We start from the raw sequence: 24,536 nt of genomic DNA, 5'->3' as shown, positions 1-24,536 counted from the left end.
TAGTTAACTTATTTATAACTGAGCATTACTGTTGGATTTTTGTCACAAAGTTTGCATTTATGTTTATAATATTGTTGACAATTAAATGTGCACCTAAAGTGAATGTTGAACTATTAAGACTGTGTTCATTAGACTGGGGTCTACAGAGTTGTCTGTTGATTTATTTTTGTTGTCAAGGCTAAGTAAACAGTGTCCTTGTTTGTGGTCTGTGATTATTGTGTCCAGTGATGTAAGCAAGTAATTCCACACTGTTGAGAGCTTGGCCATTTTATCCTGCTTTAATTTAAAACTATATTCCACCACTTCTTCGGAATGTTTTGCAAACTTAAATTAGCATTTTAAAGAAAAATGAAATTAGTTTTGGTAAGCTTTTGAGAATTTAGCCGCATATTAGGATGATTCAGAACTTCTTGTAGTTCTAGATAATCTGAGCTAGAAACTGCTATTCTCACAATTCCTAAAGAATTAGTTAAGATTATGTTATGGAGTTTTTCAATTTTCTATTTACTATTAGTTATGAAAATTTGGGACCTTGTCCTAAAGGTAAACCTGCATGGGGGCAGATGCTTGCAGGAACCAGGCAGGGAGCGTGACTATGGGAAATGGGTATTGGGTAAGAGGATAAGAAATAGTGGGGATCACGCCTTAACTGGAGGTGCCTGCCCTATGTTGATTCATTTTCACCTTCACTGGGCAGGCCAGACCAGTACATTTTCAGACTCTAGGCTCTTGACCCTCAAGTCTAGTCGGGGGAACAATTTAGTTGGGGAGAGCAAAACTTAGAGACGGAATGGTTTAGTCACAGTTTGAGGCAGTTGCTCGTTCATTCATTCATCCCTCCGTCCATCCGTCATTCCATCCAGTCATCCATTCTCTTCATTTGTACACGTATTAAGTCACTGATCACTGAGGTACCTATTGTATGCCAGGCTTTAGGCAAAAGGTTGAATCCTTGCCTTCAATGATTTACAGTTTTACAGCAAGCTGGCAGAAAGCCAAGCAGAAATAGTACAGAAATCACCTTGTTTTCATAATATTTTATTACTGAAAAATTATTTTTTAACTTGTTTATCTTCTGTTCTTCCTTTGAGAGTAGAAGCCTTGTCTGTTTCATTCCCCTTTCTATCCTAGTGTTCAGAGCTGTGCCTGATACACAGTGGGTGTTAAATAAGTAATATTGAATGATTTGAATGAATGAATGAAGGTTTTAATTGTAAGACCTTATGGAGGGGAGGGGACATGAACCAGGTATTAAAAGGTGGTCAGGCTTTGAGGAGGTGGAAAAGGAGGAAGTGACTGACAGAGGGAACTATATGAACAACATAGTCACAAAGTAAGAAAAGTGGCCTGGAGCACAGGGATGGGGGACGGAAAGGTAGCCAGTAGGAGGATCAGTAAAGAAGCCAGCCTGGATTGAGTAGCCCTTTCTCATGTTGGAGAGAAGCCAGAAGCTAATGCAGTTGAATGAGATGTAGGTTGGACAAGGGGAGGGGTGTGGCAAACATACATTGCATAAACAGAAGAAGCAATTTGGTTACTAGCATGGGCTGTGGAATCACGCACTATAGGTTCAAATCCCAGTTTGCTACCTGTAAATCTGGTAACTTTGTTCAAGATGCTTAACTTCTCTGTTCCTGAGTTTCCCAATTCCAGTTAAAAAAAAAAAATTCAGCTGTTAAGATTATGTTCATTTATATTTTTAATAACATTAGGAAATACTTATGTTATTTTTCCTAAAACTAACATAAGTGAGTAAAAAAGAATGGGGTAAAAATTTTTTTTGCATATCATTCATTTACTAGAACAGTTAATATTGGTATATTCATTCAATATTTGGCCATATAATCGAAAGAGGTAAACACAAGCACCCAGATGAATATCAGACATATAATCCTGAGAGAAGGGAGCAAGTTACAGAAGAATATTCTACTTATCTAGAGTTCAGAAGCTGGCACATTTAAACTGTGTATTGTTTAGGAATACATGCATAAAGGCAAGCATATAAAGAAAAGCAAGTTTATAATTATTATAGCTCGTCATTTTAAAAAATACTCCTCAGGAAGGATTTATAGTAAAACTTTCCTTTCCCTGTCTTCCCATGTGCTACCCTGATACGTTTAATCATCAAGTATAGTTGATTCTACTTCCTTTGCATCTCTGGAATTGATCCATGGCTCCTCCTTTTTACTGGCCCCATCCTAATACAGACTACCACATTACTTGCCTGTGTAATTTAAGCAAGTTCTTTTTTTTTGTTTTCCTTCAATTTTTTCAATTTATTTATTTAATTTATTTGGCTGCGCCGGGTCTTAGTTGTGGCACTCAGGATCTTCATTGCAGGATCTTTTACTTGCAGTGTGTGGGATCTAAGTTTCCTCACCAGGGATTGAGCCTGGGCACCCTGCATTGGGAGCACAGAGTCTTAACCACTGGACCACCAGAGAAGTCTCTAAGCAAGTTCTTAAAAAGTGTCCCTGCCTCTAGTTTTGCCCCTTTTCTGTCCACCCTCCTCCCCTTGCTGCCAGGGGGGGACCTTCCAAAATGCAGATCTAATCTTATTACTCCTATACTGAATTCTCATCATTCTTAGGATAAATACACGCTCCTTACCATGACTAAGAAAGTTCTGAATGATTTGGCTGTTTATCTTTTTGTTCTTATTTCTTAATAACCACTTACCTTTTCCTCTCAACTCTTGCCTTTCTCATGTCCTATTCTCTGATTGAAATGTGCAAGAATGGGGTAAAAATTGAACACATAGCATGATGTAAAGGCATGGCAGGCTTCGGGGTTACAAAGAGAAAAGGCAGGGAGTCAAAAATCACTATGGAGTGATGTGATTGTGGGCAATATTTATTTCAGTTTAAAATCATATACTGTATATAGTCTACTAGTGAGCATTCATGAATATAAGAAATTAAATCTCCTAAATTAGTTTAAAAAAACATAAATGGTGTTTACAAAGAACATCTGTGTTGTAAGAATTAGGGCTGTTGTGTTACACACATTTATTTCCATTTCTGCATTTACTGTACTCTGCCCCATGAAACTTCCCTTTAGCTTTTTTGATGCATTGCATTTGAATCTTTAGAAATCATTTTATGCAATTTCTCCTATTTTTAATGCATACTTGATTTTAGTGGGGGAAAAGTAAGGAAACATTTTATTATTTGAGCTTATTAATTACACTCAATGAGTAAATGTCTTTTGAACATCTGCTATTTGACCATTATCTTGTTGTGTTTAGGAAGGTAGAAGTGTACTTGGTTCCTTACTCTCCAAAATCTTATAAGAGGACTGAGAAAACAAAGCTATAGAAAAAATAGAGAACAGTTGAAGTCAAAGGAGTTTAATCCTAATTCAGAACTATTCTCTAGGTTTTCTGCCTCCTAATTTTGTTTCCAGTGTGCCTTTTTGATCAAGTTACTTGGTTCTCCAGATAATTATTTGAAAACAAAAATGTAACAGAGAAATGACCACTGATTCATATACTCCAGCTGCTTCTAACTCATCAGCACTGGTTTACGTGATCAAATGATTCTTGGCACTGTTTCAAGAAGTTCCACCAGAGGAAGCATGAAAGCCTAAGTGTTGGCTTAGTTTTTGAGCAGTGCCACATAGCAGTTCTTTTTCAAAGTTTCGGAAGTAGAATCGTGCTCTTCATTTTCTCTGGGAAGATATCAAAGGACAGTTAACCTGTTGTTCAAGTACAGAAATATCTCAGAATTGAGAATTTTGGCCTTCTTAATCACAAAAAAGGCACATAGATGTATTTAAAGAAAGGACAAGATCTAGCAAAACAAAATTTGTTTCAAAAGTGTGATTTTCACAGTTGGCTGGAAATTTTGCCTTGTGCTCCATGAATTTTGATTAGTTCCTTTATGCCTTTGTTCTAGTGCTTTCCAACATTTTGGGGTGTAATTTGGTCCCTTCCTCCTTTCTACAGATCTTAATCCTTTCATTTTTTCCCAGGAATATATTACTTCACAAGTACAATATGAGTTTTACAGTTTCAAATAGGAAGTATTTCTTGTAAACACTTCTGAAAATATTTTAATAAATAACCATTCCATGGGACCAGTAAGGGTGTATCAGCTTTAAGCATGAAGATTTTATGACTGAAATAATTAGATATATGTTTTATATTATAAATAAAATTATTTATCTATGTTCATATACATGTATCTATTGTATTTCAGTTTTCTAAATCTTCATTTCTCTTATTTTACCACTCCCTCTCTTATTTCTTTAAATCATTATAGAGTTTAACCTTTATCCAGAGCACTTCCTACCTACATAGATGAATCCCTCTTTTTTTTTTTTTTTTTTGATGAATCCCTCTTGTAGTGACTGTGTTGGGCAGTGTTTCACATCTGAGAGCTTATTTACCTATTACTTAGTCTATCATAAAAAGCCATGCCAGTGGGCCTACAACCAGCACTTGGGGTTTGGGACAGATAGTAGGAATTAAGCTGTTCGGGAGTGTGAGGTCGGGGGTTCCACTCATCAATAAAAGCACAGGCTGTGTATGGTTCCAACAGAAGTCACAACTTTGCGTGCCCTGGTATTGCCGGAAACTTAGTTACTGACCTTTTGTGACCTTGCCTCCTTAACACAACCCATAATACCTCCAGCTTCCACGCATTATCCACTCTTGGGAAGTGGCCAATTTCCTAAAGGTTAATGCCATTCTGGATGGGTTTTTTTCCCTATAATCTTAAGGACAGAATCATAGATTAAGTGTAGAATCACATCATTAGCTTTCAAGGTATATTTCCCTTCTCTTTGGTGCTTGTAAGTTCTAGAAGAAGCCTTTTTTCTTTTTAAAACTATAATGCCTATCTAAAAACAAAAAACAAAAAACCAAACATAGATAACATTCATTTTTCATAAGACAGTGAAAAAAGTTATAAAAATAATGAAAGAGATCAAAACAATAGCTAGAGAATTTGGGGAGAAGTGCAAGTCCAGTATGATGCAGAAACAGCTGCTTTAAAGGGGAGGAGAAGCAGGAGGCATTTGAGAAGCATGTGGAATTCCCTGCTCCCGCAAATTTTATTCTTCATTGAAGAACAAATGTATTTTTAAACTTTACAGTATATGCTAAAAGCACCTGATTTCAAGAAAGAAAACCTAACTCAAATCTTTCCTTTTAAAGCTTATTTAGTATGTGAGTTGCTTGGCCTCTACGGAGCTTAGTGTCTTTCTCTGTAAAATGGAAATGTTTACCTCAGTGGTTTTTCTCTTAAGTGAAAATATATTGTAAAATATGCTTGCTAAATTTCCATCAGTAAAACCTTGTGTATTGTAGACCCATCTTAGATATCTCTGTATCAAGGGACTTGCTAAAACATTGACAAATTATGACTTTCAAACCTGAGACCTCATAGAGCTAGAGAGATGTTAGAGGATAATAGAAAAACAGCTTTTCTCTGGAAAAGTTATCAGGTTAAAAAACATGCAAATAAATAATATATGTAATCAGATTTGAGAATATATATTTCTACTAAATATGATTTACTTGTTTTATAAGGAACTATAAAAATTAATGAATGTTCACCAAAATATACAAACAGCTCATACAGCTCAACAACAAAAAACAAACAACCCAATCAAAAAATGGGCAAAAGACCTTATAGACATTTCTCCAAAGACATACATGTAGACACATGTAGACACATGAAAAGGTGTTCAACATCACTAACTATTAGAGAAATACAAATCAAAACTTCAGTGAGGTACCATCTCACACCAGTCAGCATGGCCATCATTAAAAAGTCTACAAATAACAAATGCTGGAGAGGGTGTGGAGAAAAGGGAACCCTCCTACACTGTTGGTAGGAATGTAAGTTGGTGCAGCCACTGTGGAAAACTGTGGACGTTCCTCAGAAAACTAAAAATAGAATTACCATATGCTCCAGCAATCCTACTCCTGGGTATATACCCAGACAAAACCATAATTCAAAAAGATACATGCACCCCTATTTCATGGCAACACTATTCAAAATAGCCAAAACATGGAAACAACCTAAATGTCCATCAAGAGATGAATGGATAAAGGTGTGGTACATATATACAAAGGAGTACTACTCAGCCATAAAATGAATGAAATAATGCCATTTGAAGCAACATGGATGCAACTAGAGATTATCATACTAAGTGAAGTAAGTCAGGAGAAAGACAAATACCATATGGTATCACTTATATGTGTAATCTAAAATATGGCACAAATGAACCTATCTACAAAACAGAAACAGACGCACAGACATAGAGAACAGACTTGTGGTTGCCAAGGTGGAGCAGGATAGGGGAGGGAAAGACTGGGAGTTTGGGATTAGCAGCTGTAAACTATTATATATAGGATGGATAAACAGCAAGGTTCTACTGTATAGCACAGGGAACTATATTCAGTATCCTGTGATAAACCATAATGGAAAAGAATATAAAAAAAGAATGTCTATATGTGTATAACAGAGTCACTTTGCTGTACAACAGAGATGAGCACAACACTGTAAATCAACTATACTTCAATAAAAAAAATAAAATTTAAAAAAGAAAAAAAAAATCAATGAATGTTACACCTGTTAGTAATAGCGTGCAGTTAAAAGGAGAACACAAATCCCATACCTAGTAACATTCTATTTTCAAGGGTCTTAATACTAATAGAAATATTTCCTTGAGCAGAATACTTTAGGTAATTTAAATGTTATTAAGATTTCATGAAGATAATAAAAGAATATTTGAATGTATGTGGTGAGGAGAGTCTAACTTACTGGTGAATATATACCATTTAGCCTTTATAATCATTATGACACAAAAAAATGTTACTTTGAATTTTTTTGGCATTGTGTATATAACTTAATTTTGATTATATGGTAGCTATGACTGTGGCTTTTATATTAAAGAGATTAATTCCATCACAAAGTTAATAATCTCTCAGTATAGTATGAGTTTGACATTTGGGAAAACTTATAAGCCTATGGGCCTGTAAAATGTAATCTACTTATTATACTATATATATATTTTTTTTTCTTAATGTCTTGGGTTAAAAAAAGGTTTGTTAAGATCACCAGGTGTTCTCTGAGAGATTGCTGATTTTTAAAAATATCTTAAGGTGATTTTTAGTATAATAGCTGCCTTAGCATTGAACAGAATGCTCAGCCTTAATGTCTCTTGAAGGCTAATAATGCAAGGAAATCTTAGGGGAACTTGAAACATTTGAAGATAGATCTTTGCATACAACCTAAAGTTTTACTTTAAAGTTTATTTTGCTATATTTACCAGTATGCACAAGCGCAGGCTTTATTAACAAAAGGGGCACGTGCAACTTTCAGAACTCCCACCCGTCTGGGCCCCCTGTAACTTTTTCAAATAGGTATGTTTAGATTTATCAAAATAGAATCAGATTTGGGGAATTGCAGGAGTATTACTTTATCACTGATCCCGAGTCTCCTTCCTATACACATACCTTAAAGCACCAACAGTTTCTGTTAATTTGTGCCATATAGTTTATGAGAGAGTGTTTTTTTCCAGATTAAGGTTAGGAAGTTCTCTTAGCACTATACTTTTCAAAGACCTCCATATGGAAAAGATAGAAGTATGATATTTGGGGGAATTTTTATTGTCTGACTATATTTAATCATAGTTTCACATTTCTAAAAAGCTAATTATCGGAAATTAGAGACTAACTGGTGTTTTGCTAAATCTTTTAACACCCTTGTTGGTAGTTCAGGGATCTTCTGCATTTGGCCTATGGCAGTTCCAATAGCAGCAGTCAGTTAACCAATATAAAAAGTGTTTATCTGACATTGACCTTGTGCTAGGCACTTTGCTGGATATTATGGGGTAAACAAAGCCCCTTGAGCTAGTCAAAAAATTTTAAGTGATCATGACCCTAAGGCATATCTTTTGTCTGAAAACAGAATCTGGGCATATTCAGGAAAGTGGGTACTGAAACATCAACCCAGGATTGTTTCCTTTTTATTTCCCCAGCCAGTTGCCAGAGAAGTAATCACTAATCCTCTAAATCCTAATCACTTTTGGTGATCCAAGATTATCACTATCTAAAGAGACAGTGGCAAAGGAAACCTTGAAGGAGACAAAAAACAGGTTTGAAAACTTGCAGCTGATCTTTCAACATTTATTGAGTGCAACACAGTGTACTAGATGCTGGGGTTGTGAAGATGAGCAAAACGTGGATTCTTTTCTGTGGGATCTCACAGGGTAATGAGATCTTTAGTCACAAATGAGAGTCATCCATGCTGTAATAGTGGCACATGCAGAGCTTTTGGGAACACATGGAATGCAGCCTAACTCTGCCTGAGGGAAATAGGTAAACTGAGATATCCAGCAGTCCCTTTAAGTGAAAAAAACCAGGTTTTAGATTTAGACAGAAGGCACAGAGGAAAATAATGTAGACTAAAAGCCCCAAACACAGTTATCCACAGGAACTCAGCAATAACATGGCATGAGCATGAGATTGAAGATTTGCCAGTGGAATAGAATTGCAGTTCAGTAGTTGAAAGGGACATTTTGCTGGGCCCTGATACTTTCAGAGGTAAATGCTTTTCATTGAGGAAATTGAGCCTTAGAAAAGTTAAAATAACTCGCCCAAGTCACATGGTCTGGATTCAAACTCTGATCTGTGCTATTCCAAAATGCCTGCTTTTTGGACTAAAACCATGATGCCCCATGGGAAACACAGAAAAGATCAGGAATGCTGCCATAGCTTCTCACTGCAGTTTTTGTTGATTATACCAGCAGTTTCAGTGGGGCAAGTACATGTACCAGCAAACTTTGCTGGACCATCCATCTGCAGGATTGAGTTCTAGTTCTGGCTTTCATTTGTGATGTTGAGCAAATCACTTCAATACTTTTGAGGTTCAGTTTCACAATCAGTAGCCTGGAAATAATATTAGAATTGCTTCAGGGGTCAAGTGAGACTGTAATAATAGTAACCACATAATAATTCATGGAATAGAGTAAGCTTACCATATGAACATTTTAAATAGAACAGGTAGTATCAGTTAACTCTTTAAAACCTTATCTCCCCTTCAATGTTATTTGAATTTTATTTGCTACTTTTGAAAGTGAAAGGTTTATTTTGTGCTTCTGGGAATGAACCTAAGGTTCTAGGGCACTTGATGGACCAGTAGCTTGGGAACTGAAGTTTTGGACTACCAAACACCATAATAATAAAAAACTTTTAGTGAGCAGATAATTAATAAAAGCAACATGTATTTGTATATTGGTGGTTGGGAGGGTGATAGGCTTGGTACTAAGGTGAATGAGCGTCACATCTTAAAAATGTTAGGCCTCTCTTTTCCATGAATCTTTTGTTATATCAGCAGATTGAGGTTTTGGACATCTTTCTATATGTTACTCAGCCATCCATCAGTATCAGTGATCCAGAACTCATATGACCTCTGGAAATAAATGTCACTAAGTTGATGTATGTATTTTATAGAAGACACCCATCCCTTACTTAAACCATTTTTATCAGAATTAAACTGATTTAGTTAGCTTTTTGGCTGATTTCCACAATTAGAATGGAGAGGGGAGCTTCATGCAGGCACTCAGTAGTGAGAACCTAAGATTTCTCTGTGTGGAGTTTTAAAGTAAAGCATGTTCACTTCTGTGAACTCATCTCAGTTTTGTGAGATAGTTTAAGAAAATGAGATGAACTTATTTTTATAGGGAAGAAAGGTGTAGCTCAGGGTGTTTCAGCACCTTGGCTTAGGGGCTGGCAGCTCGTGATTGGTGGGCCGGGAATTGAACCCACATCCCCTGCTTGCTGGCAGAAATGCAAAATGCCAAACACGAGGATCAGCAAAAGCCTTGGGGGCATCATATGAATACTTTGCAGGATTGGTGTTAGTAATAATTGTCTGGGGAACACTAATAAGCGGTTAAATCACGTTGGTGTGGTCTCAGAAGTTCCCCATTTTGAGAAGATTTTCATTTATGATAGCTTAAAATTAGGAGACAAAACTGTTGTGGTACTCAAAGAATATAACCACAGGTAACTGGAAAACTTAGTTGCTCCATGTGGCTCATTTCTTGAGGTTCTAGATTGCTGTCCTTTTTTTAAAAAAATTATTTATTTACTTATTTATTTTAAACTCAGTAACAGTTGAAAGGTGCTCTGGACTGGAAGAAGGGTTCACCAGTCTTTAAACATTTTTGCTGCAGTAAAAGAATTTTGAAAACTATTGGATTCTGTCATATATTTCTTCAATGACATTTAAAAATTTTGTCATAGGTTTAATCATTTGCTAATGATATAATCGTCATTGATTGTAAATGTTGACATTTCTTAATAAAATTGGTATAGCCTTTTAAAATGTATTTACTTGAATCAAATACCATAGCTGTTTAATATTTACCTACCACTATCCATTTACAAACTATTCTTTAACAGTTAGATTTTAGTGTGAATTTTTCTCCTTGAAGTCTTTATTATTACACTTTTCCCACTAAATTTTATCCTTATGTATTATTACATTTAAAAAATCTATTTTTGATCACCCTATGATACTTCTGGTGACAAAATTTAATTTATTGTGATCACGAGACTTTAAATGATATTTATCACAGTGATTATTAGTACACAGTTGATCAAAATAACATGTGAATTACAAATTTTGATAAATAATATTAGAGAAAAATATTATTTTACTGGAAATTTATCTCAGTGCATTATTGGTACTTTTCTTCTAGTTAGTTCATATATCAGCACATGAATATTATTCACTGCAGAAAGAGTTCAGCATACTTTTCATTCATTTTAATATATACACTGAAATTTTGTTTACATAAATATGTTGAAGAGGATGAGAGTATTATTATAGCAGTGTCACTCAGTTCTTTGAACTCCTCCTCAGTTATATTCAAAACCACAGTGCTCTATCATTTAAAATTGTCTTTAATGATTTATCAGCTGACAACCAAATTAGGTCCTCCTCCAATTTTATTCCAAGCAAAAAATTGGCAAAACCACCTGAGTTGCAAGAGTTAGGGCCACACACTTTTTCGCTACCAGTATTTCTTTCTTTTTTTTTTCTTTAAAGAAGATGTTGGGGGTAGGAGTTTATTAATTAATTAATTTATTTTTGGCTGTGTTGGGTCTTCGCTTCTGTGAGAGGGCTTTCTCTAGTTGTGGCAAGTGGGGGCCACTCTTCATCGCGGTGCCCAGGCCTCTCACTATCCTGGCCTCTCCTGTTGCGGAGCACAGGCTCCAGATGCGCAGGCTCAGTAGTTGTGGCTCACGGCCCAGTTGCTCCGTGGCATGTGGGATCCTCCCAAACCAGGGCTCAAACCTGTGTCCCCCGCATTAGCAGGCAGATTCTCAACCACTCCACCACCAGGGAAGCCCCTCGCTACCGCTACCAGTATTTCTAATTGTACCCTTATGTCCTGCTCAGAGGTTTTTTCCTACCATAAGCAATGCCCCAGAGTGACATTTGTGATGAATGACTATGTGTCTTGATTTTGTAAAGTGGGAGAGGGGGGATAGGAAAAGAGGGGATGGGACAGGTGAACCTGCTCTCTAGGGGCATTCTCAGGCAGATAAGTGTACTTACAAAGGTTGATATGGAAATTGATTTACCATCTATGTGCCTGCATACCCTTCATACCCCTTAGAAAGTCTTATGCACTTCTAGGAGTTTGCCTAACCTAATTTGAAGACTGTTATCCTAGTAACCATTGGGCTCTTAATTAAAAAAAAATTCTCCCCCGATGTGTGTGTGTGTGTGTGTGTGTGTGTGCGCGCACGCGTGCGCGCGCGCACACACACACACACACACACACACACTCGTCCTGTAAACTTAGAACAGTGCTGGCCAAGGTAAATAGTTTATGTTGTCTAGGTTAATGTTAAAGGTCTTAATTGCTTCTAAGCATCTGTTAATAAATCATTTTTTCTTGAGAATGAATCTTCACAATCCTAATTCTCTATAAATTCTCCAGGTCAGGATTAACACTCAAATTGCCTGTCACTTTTTTTCCTACACATCTTTTGCTAGTCCTACTCACATTTACTAGCACCTTGGCAAGGCATATTTTAAATAGCTCAGTGTAAGGAGTTGTGTGCAATTTTGAGTAAACAACAAACAATTGGCAACAGTCAGATTACTTTTTTCCCCGATTTGTCTCTTTTGCATATCAGTTCATAAAATTACCACAAGAGACCTCAGATGTAATTTATGTTAACTCTTTCCCTTTACAGAAAATGAAACCAGAGAGATTAAGCCAATTGTTCAAGGTCATCGAGGTGGTATTAGAATAGGAGAACCGGTGTCTCCTAACTCCCATTATTATACCCATTGCTGCATCACACTTCCTGCTGCCTTTTGCTAAATTGCATTCTTTACCACCATCCTATTTAATATTATTTCTCCTGGCGACTGGGGACTAGCTTTTGTCAACTTAGCATTATTGTTGAAATAGAGAGGTATTTACTTTTTTCATTGAAGACTTTTCTCAAAACAAAAATACTCCTTATCCCCTGGCAAATACTTTCTGCTGCATAGTAGGACACAGCCAGGCGAGCCTGGGGCCCGGGGCGCCCCACGGCAGTGGCACTGGGGGAGGTCAGAGTAGAGGTGGATTGGCAGAGCAGGGGCTGGTGGGAGGTGGGAAGCTTACATCATTTCCCTGCAACTGGGCTCTGGCGAGGCTGTAAGGCCTCACTATCCCGTGTAATAGTTTACCAGATTGATAGAGATTCGTAAAAGAAAGAAAAGGTACGGCAGGACCGATGCTCACCCTGTTCATAAATCTGTGCTATAAGCTGAAACTGTCGATAAGTAACTAGAAGCAGCCAGGACAGTCTGTGCTCGCTCCCCCCCCCAGCTCAGTTCCTTTCTGCTCCGCCCCATCCCTGCTCTCTGCTGCTCAGATCAGCTTCCTGCTTCTCGTGAAAGCTGTTCTCCTATAAAGCTGGTCTGCTTTCACTGAAAGCATTATATTCATAAGTCTGAGTCAGGTTTTGTGGAAGTATCATTGGTTTGGTTTTCTTTGCGGGATGAAGGGGGAGGGAAGAATTAAAAAAAAAAGGGGCAGGCTAAAAAAGCAAAATCATCATGAATTTTGTTGTCACATCGTGCTGGTGTTATAACCAGCTCTGTAGACCGCTGCACTGAAAACATTTCTGTGAGAGGTATGTGCTCGAAAAATGGAAAGGTGACTGTTGGCTGTGGAGCAGACTGTCCACCCAGCAGCTGCTCAGATGGTTGTAAGGTCGTAATTCTTTCTAGTGTTTTGATATGGAAAGGGCAGTCATTACTTGGAACGTGGTACAGTTAGCCAGCTATTGGTAAAATGTTAACTGTATGTTTGGTCCCCACATCAGGACTCCTGAAAAGCTCCTTCACCCTGAATCCATCTAGTCAAATCCACGGCGTTATTCCAGGCTCTTTTGGTGGTGGTTGTCTGTAAACAAGATGATCCTGTTTAATATCTCTCTCATTATATCTCTCTCGTTATTTAGAACCACATGACAAAGATTAATGAGAGAGACTTTGAGTAGCCTAGAAGAAGCTTCAGATCATTTGGAGCTTTTTGCATTGACAGATGGCGAAAGTAAAAGGAAATGGTTGATGACTTACCGTAACCTAAAGTGAAAGTTTTAAAGTTTAGAGGGTGTGTTATATGTGAGTGGAAAAATCTGGAGGGGGTCACTAAAATTTAGACTCATAACCCCACCCACTACAGTGGTTGCCTGACCTATATTAAGACCAGAAGGCTCTGGATGTACCTTTTTCAAAGGAGATTAGGAAATGTGTATAAATGCCTCTATTCAGTGGTCAGAAGAGTAGGATTAAGAATAAGAATATAACCAACACTGGAGGAAATACAGAGGACTGTATATTGGTCCAGGCTATTATGTTATAAAACATTTTAGAAAATATTTAAAGTAGGAAAATATAATATTTTATCATGTACATCTGATAAGCTACTAGTGGCAGAGACCATTCAAACTACAAGGGAGCTTCTGCTTGATTTTAAGAATATTTTATCATGAAATTAACTTGAGAACTCTTGAATGTTAGCATATTTTAAATTTATTTTACAAACTTTGGAATTAAATTGTTTAAATTTATCAATATATAAACATGTCGATACTGTTGTCCTTTTCCTCAAAGATGGTAATGCTTAAATCACTGAAAGCAGTTATTCACGAATAGAATAGGCTAGCTATTATAACTCAACCTAAATTCTTCTCTTTAAGAGACTGTGCCATTTAAACTTGATTTCTTCTCAAATATTTGCAAAGAGAGCTAATCTTCATGATCATAGAGGATAATGTTAACAAGTTAAATCTAATGCAGGCTTCTGGAAGGAATCCCCTCTACACTATACCACACACAGACAGGTAGCCACCCTGACTGTATTTACCTTGGTCATTCCTAAGTGTAGCTGCATGCTAGAAACCCCTGGAAAGCTTTTAATACCTACCATTGCCCAGGCCCAATCCCAGGGATTCTGATTTAATTGGTCAGGGGTGGGGCCTGGGCATTGATAGATTTAAAACTGTTCCCAGGTGTTTTCTATTGTGTAGCCAGAGTTGACAACAATTGCATTACCTGAATGTCCCCAATGCTGAAGCAGCCCATTCTGTTTTGGGTACTGTTTGTATGACACCAAATCTGCTTTGCTATGTGTCTTATTAGGTCTGAACTTTGTCACCAGCAGCTCATCAGATATTCAGTATCTCTCCCCCAAGACTTAGCTTTTCCAGGAGAAATAGTCTTAGTTTTTTCAGTCTCGAGGGCTTGTTTTCTAGGTCCTTTCCCATTCTGGTCACTTCCTGTCATGGAATTGTGCTTGTTTTGTCAGTATCACTCCTAAGTAGGGTGTCCTGGGGATGGAGACTATCATTCTAGAAGTGTGGTGTCCAGCACAGCATGCAGAGAATACAGTAAAGCTGCAACTCTCTTGTTCTGGACACTATACTTCTGTTGTTGGTGGCTAAGCTTACGTTAACTTTTTTGGCAGTCATATCACACTGTTGACTCATGTTGAGCTCGAAGTCAGCTCAAGCTTTGTTCTTTTTCACATGAACTGTACTTAAGTCAGGCCTCTTCTACTCCATGCTTGGTGGATTTTTTTTCACTGTAGTACCAGGGTTTACATTTATACTTGGGAAACATAAGAAGAAAACCCAATGAATCAGTTATTCCACACAAGGGAGAGTGATGTATCCAAACTGAAAGCCAGAAGTTTATTATATGCATATAGTTGCGATTTTAAAGACTGATCTAGGCCATTCATTTGAATCTACAGTTAAATTTAATCTTGTTAATTCAGTCCATCTTTCCAGCATTTCTTCTGATTCATCACTCAGAGCTTGCTGTTCAAAGTTAGGAACCCATTTGACTGTGCAGTCTGTCTTAATGTTTGTATTCAATACTTGGTCAAATGCCTTTCCAAAATCAAAATACATCCAGGGCATTCTCCTGAAATCTTTGTGTAATATCTTTATTTTAAAAGGAAATACACTGAATTTGTCATGGCTTTCTTGTTTAATGACACGAATAGAAGAAAATACTTTGCAGATGAGCAGGTGACTTGTCTAAGATCACACAGTTTGCTACTGTCAAGGCTAGAACCCAAATCCAGCCCTGCTCATGTTCACTCCAGTGCTCTGTGGGTCAAACTGCAAGTGCTGATACCATTTGTCTTTTAGGATAAGACTTCAAAGAAAACTGAAAGGAAATAAGGCCCCCACGGATGCTTCACTGTCTCTTTTGGGATATTTAATATTTAATCCCATAACACACAGCCCAATCAGCTCTTTATTTGTTCTTAATTTACTGTTCTGCCCAAAGCAATAAAAGAGGGATAAAATGACTAGCCAGCATTCCTAAATTAATTGTAGAGAATAGTATTCTTAGGAGTTCAGGCATCCTAGCTCCCTTGGAAAGTTATTTCACCACCCCCTGAACCCCATACATACACGCAGTGGGTCATAGTAGAGTACTATCACTTTGTTCGTAATGAATCACAGCATGGGAAATTTTTATATATTAAACAAGAGGCATATATAGCTCGACTTTTAATTTTGCAGGTGAAGAAACTGAGGCCCAGGCACAAAAGGCTTCCTGTAGCCATAGTGCTTAGCAGAGTACTTAGTACCTAAGCATACTTAGTACATAGTAAATACTTAGTAAATACCTGGATATTGCGCAGCTTTCTTCAATATTGCTTTCTTCTCTATATAGGAATTGGATTTTACCTTTCTTTTCCCCCAGCTTTGCCCTTGGGCATTTATTTCCTTAAAAGTGTTGAAATGGAACAGATTTTTCAAGAGTACCTATTACTTTAGAAAAGCTCCAGTGATACAGTAAAATCTCAGATAACCAGTTTTATTTTTCCTTGTTTTTGATTTACAAGAAAATAAGCTCCTTTCCTCCCCTTTGAAATATTGATTTTAAACAATTCAGTTTTTTTTTTTCTTTTTAAAAAGACACGCTCCCAAATAATGAATAGCCTAGGGCCAGTCTGTATACATTTAGCCTAAATGTGCACATCTTCATTAGGGTCCAATGAATACTGATGCTCACAAGGCTGACCCTAATGTATAAGACTTACAGTCAGTCACTGGTGATTTAATTATATTCACTATAGGGTACTTACTAAAGCAAGAAAGTATTCCTTAATGCATTTTAGAAAGTTTTTCAATAGCAGTAGTTGAAACAAAAAGGCCTTATAAGTAAATTTAGTCAGTCAAACGAAGTTACTCCTCCAGCTTTTTGGTTAATACAGGTTTGAGTGTATGTCCTCCTTCACAGTTTGGAAACAGCCCAGTTTTATTAACCTGAGGCTGGCAAAATATGAACACTAATACCCTGTGAAGCTGCACTTTTAGAGTATTCCTTGCTTCTTTTGCAAAACCCAGTAGTCCCAAGTTCTATTTCCTATTTTGTAAGCATATTTTACATCAATTAATAGTGGTTGGGGCTTCCCTGGTGGCGCAGTGGTTGAGAGTCCACCTGCCGATGCAGGGGACGCGGGTTCTTGCCCCGGTCCGGGAGGATCCCACATGCCGCAGAGCGGCTGGGCCCGTGGGCCATGGCCACTGGGCCTGCGGGTCCGGAGCCTGTGCTCTGCAACAGGAGAGGCCACAGCAGTGAGAGGCCCGCGTACAGAAAAAAAAAAAAAAAATAGTGGTTGTATTTTTACATGGCTACTCTTATCTTATATTCTGAAATCCATTCTCATGACCCATTCATTATTTTTATGCTTCATAATGATACCTTTAACTAGATGTATTTAACAGGAAATGAACATATAAATGTATACAGATCTATGAACCATGTGTACCTGACCTATACAGAAGCACAGTTGCAAACTGTAATATGACAAATAGATGAAGGTATGATTCCTAGTGGAATTAGTTAATTCTAGAGTAGTACTCAGTACCATATGTAATTTTAAGTCAACATGGGGTATTGGAAAATAAACATGAAATTGGGAAATACAGATTCAGTACTTGTAGAATTTTAAAATGTAAAGATCTAAAGCCCTAACTTCTTTAAGGTACTATTCAGAAAGTGCATATAGACATATTTTCTAAAGCTTCAAACAAATTTCTTTTTACATGGCACATCCCAACAGTCATTTTCCTATGTTTTTTTCTGGTGTTGTTGTTTTTATCATTAAGAAACTAAGTTGAACTTATCAAACTTTAGAAAGAATACTTTAGAAAGAAACCTAAACTTTAAGTTCAATTTTTAGTATTTATTTACAAAGCACGTGTTGCTTTTTACACAGTAAACTTAACAACTGTAACAAAGTGTGTGTGTGTGTGTGTGTGTGTGTGTGTGTGTATGTATGAAGTTGCCCTTAAAGCCCATAAAGTGGCAAAGAAAAATTGCCAGAAAATAGTGCACTGGTTGCTAAATTATTCATAATGAGTAAGTCTGTCTTAGTCTGTTCAGGTTGCTATAACACACTACCACAGACTGGGTGGCTTATAAACAAAAAAACATTTATTTCTCATAGTCCCGGAGGTTGGAAGCCTGAGATCAGGGTGTCAACCTGGCCAGGTGAAGGCCCTCTTCTGGATCCCAGACTTCCTGTATCCTCACATGACAGAATGGCCAGTTAAAGGGCAGTAATCCCGTTCATGTAGACTCCATCCTCATGACCTAAGCACCTTATAAACGCTCCACCTCCTAACACTATCACGTTGGGTATTAGGATTTCAGCACATGTATTTGCGGGAGCAGGACGCAAGCATTTAGACCAGAGCATCCTGCTGCTGGTCCCGCAGAATTCATGAACTTGTTACGTGCAGAAGGCACTCACACCATCCCAGTAGTCCCAGCATCTTAACTGGTTCCACGATTGACTCAAAAGTCTCATCTAAATATCATCTGTGGGACTTCCCTGGTGGCGCAGTGGTTGAGAGTCCACCTGCCGATGCAGGGGACACGGGTTCGTGCCCCAGTCCGGGAAGATCCCACATGCCGCGGAGCGGCTGGGCTCGTGAGCCATGGCCGCTGGGCCTGCGGGTCCGGAGCCTGTGCTCCACAACGGGAGAGGCCACAAAGGTGAGAGGCCCGCGTACCGCAAAAAATAAACAAACAAACAAACAAATAAATAAATAAATATGATCTGTATCAGGTATGGGTAAGACTCAAGGGATGGTTCATCCTGAGACAAATTCCCCTTTAGCTGTGAACCTGTGAAATCAAACAAATTATGTGCTTCCAGATTGTAATGGTAGTACAGGCATAGCATTAAACACTCCCATTCTAAGAAGGAGAAGTAGGAAACAAGGGGGTGATAGTTCCTAAGCAAGTCAGAACCCAACAGGGCAAACAGCATCAAATCTTAAGGCTCAAGAATAATCTTCTTTAATTTGATGCTCTGCCTTCCAGGCCCACTGAGGCAGGAGCCCCACTTTCTGGACACACTAGAGCGTCCCTGCCCCCAGGGCTTTGCTGGGCGCAGTCCCACAGGCTCTCTCCAGGGTGGGAATGGTACACCTGTGGCTCTGCTGGTTTGGAGTTGTAGGGACCTGCAGCCCCACCCTCACAGCTCTGCTGGGCACTGCCCTGGTGAGGTCTCTGTGGTGGCCTTGCCCTTGCCGTGGTGCCTTCTGCTTGGGTCTTGTGCCTCTAGCTCCAAGTGGCTCCTTCCCTTGAAATCTAGATGAAGATAGCCACTTCCCCACAGCTCTGCCGGGGAGGGGTCTGTCTCACATGGCTTTGGGTGGGAGTCTTCTGGCCTGTTGAAACCCAGGTTATGCCCTTCCCACTTTTGAAACTGAGCCGGAAGCCCTGATGATCTCTGAATTACCTTGTGCTGAATATCACACATTTGAAGCAGAATAGCTCTATGGTTCCCTTCTATGAATTTCAAGAAGTCTGACAGCCAACCTTCATTTGTTCCTGTCTCCTTTCCCTCGAGTTCAAATTGCAGTTTTCTTGCTGGGGTGGCTGATTAAACCCCTGGTTCATATGCATACTCATCTTCTCATCAAAAGGTCTTTTGGCCACACCCTTAGTGGTCTCTCCCAAACATGCTTGCTTATTTTTTGTAATATGGATAAGCTGAGAGTTTCCCAAATTTTAAATTTCTGCTTCCCTTTTGATTGCAAATTCTGTCTTTAAGTCATCTCTTTCTTCTTCACGTTTTACTATAACATTCGAGGGAAGCCAGATGGTACCTTCAACACTTTGCTTAGAAAAAGGTTCAGCCAAATAGCCAGTTTTGTTGGATATTTCTATCTTGCACAAGATAGAACCACAAGCTCTGTTTTCCACAAAACACTAGGACGTGAGGGCAGTTTAGCCTCATTCTTTGCTGCTTTTTAACAAGGATTGCCTTTCCTTCAGTTTCCAATAACATGTTCCTCATTTCCATCGGAGACCTCATCAGAATGGCCTTCACTGTCCATCTTTCCACCAACATTCTGTTCAAGGCCACTTAGGTGTTCTTTAGGCAAGACTGAAGCTTTCTCTGCAGCTCTTCTTCTTTTGAGCCCTCACTAGAATAGCTTTTAATGGTCTGTTCACTGTAAAGTAGGCTTTTTCTAGCATGCACTTCAAAACTCTTCCAGCCTCTACCCATTACTCTCAGTTCCAAAGCCTCTTCACATTTTTAGGTATTTGTTATAGCAGCACCACACTTTGAGTACCAATTTTCTGTCTTAGTCAATTCAAGGTGCTATGACAAAGTATCACAGACTGGGTGGCTTGTAAACAACAAACATTTATTTCTCACAGTTCTGCAGGCTAGAAATCTGAGATCACGGTCACAGATTTGACTATGAATGACAAAGCTTCTTACTAGGAGAATTGTTATTATTGTATTTCATATTTAGAAAGTTCCAAAGAAAATGGATGTTAAGTGTCTTTATCAAGTAGGTCTAAATTAACCTAAATAAATCACCAAAGCAAATATGTATGACTTGTGAATTGAAATATATTATTTATACCTTAGATATTATCTTTGTATGAATCTAAGAATTATTTGATTCTTTTTATTAAAACACTTTAATTAGATTTATTTGAAGTTGTACAATACTGTATGGGTGTCTCTTTCATTATTCAATAAGGGACCTATCCTCATCTGAGGGTTCAGGAAAACCTGTCTTGGAGGAAGTGATAGATAAGATCCGATGAGTAGAAAATTAGGTAGATTGGGCTGGGAGTGGTGGGAGGGAATGCAGAGGCCCTGAGGTGAGAAAAAGCAGGAGGTCTAGGAGAAACTAGAAGAATAGTATGACTGGATTTTAGAAAAGAGCGAAAAGGGTGGAATCATTGTGGTGGAAACCAGAATATGTGGTACCTTGTGTGCTTTGATGAGATTACTGCAAGCACAGTGGATAACATTGAAAGCTTTTCAGCTAGAGAGTGAGGGGTTTGTATTTATGTTTTGTAAAGATCAGTTTGGTTGCTACAGGAGGGATGCTTTTGAGGGAGGCACAAAATGGGGATCAAGAAGTCAGTCAAGAGATTGTTATAGTCGTAGCTTAGACCAGGAGGTGGCAGTGAAGATGAGAAGAAATGGACTGGTTTACCATGTATTTAGAAACTTGAATTAATGGTTTTTATGATTGACTAGATGTGTGAGAGTGAGACAGAGGAAACCACACATTAACAGTAACATCTGATGCATTGATGATATAATGACAACTACTGAAACAGGGACAGCCCCAAGAGAAGCAGATCTGTTGGCTGGACTTCTGAAGAGAAGAATGGCATAAGGTAATTGAAACCTCCAGAATGAATGATGTTAGCTAAGGAGGAATGTAGAATGAGAGTAAATTTGACTTGGTAATCCTAGTCCAAGGCCTTGCAAGGAGACTCTTACCCCAAGGAATGAGAACATGAAGAAGTACACACTTCTCACCTGCTTTTTGTTTGCTGTTGTTGTTGTATCAGTATTGCTTTATAGTTTTTTAACTAAACTTTTAATTTCAAGATAATTGTCAATTCATGTGCAGTTATCAAAAATTATACGGAGAGATCCCATGTACCTTTTATTCATGTTCCCCCCAGTGATAACTTTTTGCAAAACTATGGTAAAATATCACAGCCAGAGTATCAGCATATATACAGACAATATGTAGAACGTTTCCATCACCTCGAGGATACCTCATGTTGCCTTTCTTATTGTCACATCCACTTCCCTCTTGCCCTCTCCCCCTTTATAATTGCTTGCAACTGCTAATCTGTTTCCCATTTTTGTAATTTTGTCACTTTAGGAATGTTATAGAAATAAGGTTGTATGGTACATAGTCTTTTGAGATTGACTTATTTTCATTCAGCATAATTCTCTGGAGATTCATGCAAGTGTGTGTATCAATACAGTTGACTCTTAATGTGGGTTTGAACTGTGCAGGTCCACCGAAACATTGATTTTTTTTCAGTAAATATGTTAACACAGTACTACACAATCTATGGTTGGTTGAAACCATGGAGGGTCGACAGTAAAGTCACACACAATTTTTGATTGTGTGGTGGGGAGAGGGGGTTGGCACCCCTAACCCCTGTGTTGTTTAAGGGTCAACTGTATACTCTGTGGTAAAATGTCTTTTCATTAATTTTGTTCATTTTCTAATTGGATTGTTTGTTTTTTTTACTGTTGTGTTTTGAGAGTTCTTTATGTATTCTAGATAATAGTTGTCAGATATGTGGTTGGCATGTATTTTTTCCCAATCTATACCTTACCTTTTTGTCTTCTTTATAGGGTTTTTGGCAGAGCAAAAGTTTTGAATTTTGTTGGAGTTCAGTTTATCACTTTTTCCTTTTATGGATTGTGGTTTTGGTGTCAAGTCCAAGTCCAAGAACTCTTTACCTAGCCCTACATTCTGAAGACTTTTTTTTTTCCTCTTTTTCTCTTTATAGTTTTGTGTTTGACATTTAAGTTCATGATTCATTGTGAGTTAATGTTTGTATAAGATGTGTTTCTTAGCTTGAGGTCCTTTGGATGGACCTATGGATGTCCAGTTGCTCCAGCACCATTGGTTTGAAAGCTAACCTTCCTCTATTGAGTTGCTTTTGTGCCTTGGTCAAAAATAAGGTAGGCATATTTATATGGATCTATTTCTGGTTCTCTATTCTCTATTCTGTTTCATTGATCTATTGTGTCTGCCTCCTCCAGCAATATCATGCAGTCTTAATTATTACTGTAGCTATATATTAGGTCTTGAAATCAGATAGACTGATTTCATTCTTCTTTTTCAAAATTGTTTTAGCTATTCTAGTTGCTTGCCTTTCTGTATAAAGTCTAGACTAATCTTGTCTCTACTGCATCTTCAAAAATCTTGCTGGGAAATTTTTTTTTTTTTTTTAAACATCTTTATTGGGGTATAATTGCTTTACAATGGTGTGTTAGTTTCTGCTTTATAACAAAGTGAATCAGCTATACATATACATATGTTCCCATATGTCTTCCCTCTTGCGTCTCCCTCCCTCCCACTCTCCCCATCCCACCCTTCCAGGCTGTCACAAAGCACCGAGCTAATATCCCTGTGCCTTGCGGCTGCTTCCCCCCAGCTATCTACCTTACTACGTTTGTTAGTGTGTATATGTCCATGACTCTCTCTCGCCCTGTCAAAACTCACCCCTCCCCCTCCCCATACCCTCAAGTCCGTTCTCCAGTAGGTCTGCGTCTTTATTCCTATCTTACCCCTAGGTTCTTCATGACATTTTTTTCCCTTAAATTCCATATATATGTGTTAGCATACGGTATTTGTCTTTTTCTTTCTGACTTACTTCACTCTGTATGACAGACTCTAGGTCTATCCATCTCATTACAAATAGCTCAATTTCATTTCTTTTTAAGGCTGAGTAATATTCCATTGTGTATATGTGCCACATCTTCTTTATCCATTCATCCGATGATGGGCGCTTAGGTTGTTTCCATGTCCTGGCTATTGTAAATAGAGCTGCAATGAACATTTTGGTACCTGACTCTTTTTGAATTTTGGTTTTCTCAGGGTATATGCCAAGTAGTGGGATTGCTGGGTCATATGGTAATTCTATTTGTAGTTTTTTAAGGAACCTCCATACTGTTCTCCACAGTGGCTGAACCAATTCACATTCCCACCAGCAGTGCAAGAGTGTCCCCTTTTCTCCACACCCTCTCCAGCATTTATTGTTTCTAGATTTTTTGATGATGGCCATTCTGACTGGTGTGAGATGATATCTCATTGTAGTTTTGATTTGCATTTCTCTAATGATTAATGATGTTGAGCATTCTTTCATGTGTTTGTTGGCATTCTGTATATCTTCTTTGGAGAAATGTCTATTTAGGTCTTCTGCCCATTTTTGGATGGGGTTGTTTGTTTTTTTGTTATTGAGCTGCATGAGCTGCTTGTAAATTTTGGAGATTAATCCTTTGTCAGTTGCTTCATTTGCAAATGTTTTCTCCCATTCTGAGGGTTGTCTTTTGGTCTTGGTTATGGTTTCCTTTGCTGTGCAAAAGCTTTGAAGTTTCATTAGGTCCCATTTGTTTATTTTTGTTTTTATTTCCATTACTCTAGGAGGTGGGTCAGAAAGGATCTTGCTGTGATTTATGTCATAGAGTGTTCTTCCTATGTTTTCTTCTAAGAGTTTGATAGTTTCTGGCCTTACATTTAGGTCTTTAATCCATTTTGAGCTTATTTTTGTGTATGGTGTTAGGGAGTGATCTAATCTCATACTTTTACATGTACCTGTCCAGTTTTCCCAGCACCATTTATTGAAGAGGCTGTCCTTTCTCCACTGTACATTCCTGCCTCCTTTATCAAAGATAAGGTGTCCATATGTGCGTGGGTTTATCTCTGGGCTTTCTATCCTGTTCCACTGATCTATCTTTCTGTTTTTGTGCCAGTACCATACTGTCTTGATTACTGTTGCTTTGTAATATAGTCTAAAGTCAGGGAGCCTTATTCCTCCAGCTCCTTTTTTCGTTCTCAAGATTGCTTTGGCTATTCGGGGTCTTTTGTGTTTCCATACAAATTGCGAAATTTTTTGTTCTAGTTCTGTGAAAAATGCCAGTGGTAGTTTGATAGGGATTGCATTGAATCTGTA

General features: G+C 38.1%; 1 protein-coding gene across 6 annotated transcripts in view; it reads left to right on the top strand.

Annotated features, from left to right (window-relative positions):
- Nucleotides 1-24,536, top strand: part of BBX (BBX high mobility group box domain containing) — a 286,866-nt gene that overhangs the window by 63,372 nt on the left and 198,958 nt on the right. Inside the window, exon 1 of one of the 6 annotated variants that reach the window (XM_032630205.1) lies at nucleotides 21,207-21,224. The exons of the other annotated variants lie outside the window; for them this stretch is intronic. The gene's annotated coding sequence lies outside the window, so the exon portion shown is untranslated. Of the gene's footprint in view, nucleotides 1-21,206; nucleotides 21,225-24,536 lie in introns of those variants that run through there. 6 annotated transcript variants of the gene reach the window in all.

The sequence above is a fragment of the Phocoena sinus genome, chromosome 4, assembly GCF_008692025.1.
Source record: "Phocoena sinus isolate mPhoSin1 chromosome 4, mPhoSin1.pri, whole genome shotgun sequence".
NCBI lineage: Eukaryota > Metazoa > Chordata > Mammalia > Artiodactyla > Phocoenidae > Phocoena > Phocoena sinus.
Note: the sequence above shows the minus strand (reverse complement) of the source record. Positions and strands in the feature narration are given on the sequence as shown.